Here is a 1,613-nt window from a genome sequence, read left to right as displayed (position 1 = left end):
GGCCAAAACAGTTACCGTTTTTTCTTTATGGAAAAACAGCATGGGTGACGTCACACCGGCGCTTCTGACAGCAATCTATAGTCCTTGATGGGTGGCTGCCAAAGTAGAAAATAGACTTACCCGGGAGTAATCGAAAGGGGATACTAAAAGGCTAGCTGAAATTCTCATTGCTGCTGCTCTGGTTCGGGTCCACTTCCATTTTCTCGTCGCTGCTGCTCGGGCTTTCATCTCTTCTATGGTTCTTGTGTACCTTTTTCGTATTTTTTTTTCGCATTTTTTTCTTTTTTCATTTTCGCCACTTTTTTTAAAACGAAAACTTCATTCACGTTAGGAATCCGCGATAAGTTTAAATAAGTATTTAACTCACATTTTTTTTCTGGGCAACTACGGGCGAAATGCCCCGCTTTTTTGCAATTTGAACACATTTTATCTTCTGGCCGCAAGCGCCCCGTACGATATGGTCCTCGCCCTTCCCCTTCTCGCGCTCCACCTCCAAAAATATTGATATTGACCTGGCACCAAAGATGGCACCCTTGAAAATTCATCTCTGGCTCCATTTGTCTAAGCCTAAATCAATAAAGGAAATTATTTTGAAGTAAAACATACAATTTTGGAAAAGGGGGAAATTTATTCAGTTGATTTAACTTGATAATAACAAAAACAGGCGCACATTTATCCGCTCAAATAAAAACTTGAAGGTCTTACCTTTTCTGAAAAATTTTGTTGGCTTTTTTGGAATATTTGTTGATTTTGCTGCATAAATTTTGTTTACCTTTCTGGAAAATTCTGAAATATAAGTGAGGCCTAACAATTTTTAATCGCGCGTGATTTGAAAACGCGCTCCTATTATCACGTGACAAAATGTAAAGGCAACGTTGTAACATGGCTGCCAGATTCCTTGGAGGGTTTTAAACCGGATTCTTCGCATTGAAGAAGAGAAGAATGAAGAAGATACTAATACGAGAAAGAGGACGGCCGCCTCTTCAGTAATGGGATTTTCTCCCTATCAACTCTTCCCTCATAAGAGCATTCCTGCTCCCAAGGGAAGTTCAACTCCCTCAAATTTCCCTCCTCAAACTGGGATTGATTCCCTTGTTCCTCCCAAATCAGCCTAAACTTAGTTTTACAACCACATTACCTAATCCAAGAGTTAGAACTATCGGAACCCAAATGTCTCCTTCTCGACACGTCCCTCGATTGGGACCAGACACGACTGACGAGGAATTAAGATCGGAAAGGTCTGGCGGTATCCGATTCACTCGGAAAACCGCTGGAGGATCTGAGAATAAGGCGAAAGCGTCTGGTTCAGATTCCGCAGGTAGATCTGGTACTTCTTCCGAGGGAACATAAGAGGATCCATCATCATCCTTGGATGAAGATGAGGTTGAGGAAGAGGTTTCTCCAGACGACTCAGTTTGTGCTTCTTGGTCTCTCAACAGTCGTTGTCTTTTTCTCGTCGAGTCTCACGACGTTCGTCACCAGTACTGACTCCAGCGTCCTGAAGTATAGGTACGGACTGTGACGTTGTAGAACTTGACGTTGAAGATGACTGGCTTCCGTCCGGTTGGCAGACATCTTTGTTTGACCAATACAGCTTTAAATGAGCGATATTC

General features: G+C 42.5%; 1 long non-coding RNA gene across 1 annotated transcript; it reads right to left on the bottom strand.

Moving 5' to 3' along the window:
- Positions 1-251: 251 nt before the first annotated feature.
- LOC149673148 (uncharacterized) lies at positions 252-444 on the bottom strand. Its single transcript, XR_016367136.1, has 2 exons — positions 368-444; positions 252-298 (listed from the first exon to the last, which is right to left on the bottom strand). It is a non-coding gene; the product is annotated as an uncharacterized LOC149673148 (long non-coding RNA).
- Between the last annotated feature and the right edge of the window lie 1,169 nt (positions 445-1,613).

This window comes from Phalangium opilio, unplaced genomic scaffold, assembly GCF_054372755.1.
Source record: "Phalangium opilio isolate 3A_F unplaced genomic scaffold, DU_Popi_V2 ptg000053l_1, whole genome shotgun sequence".
Classification (NCBI taxonomy): domain Eukaryota; kingdom Metazoa; phylum Arthropoda; class Arachnida; order Opiliones; family Phalangiidae; genus Phalangium; species Phalangium opilio.
This window is presented reverse-complemented; position numbering and strand designations above follow the sequence as displayed.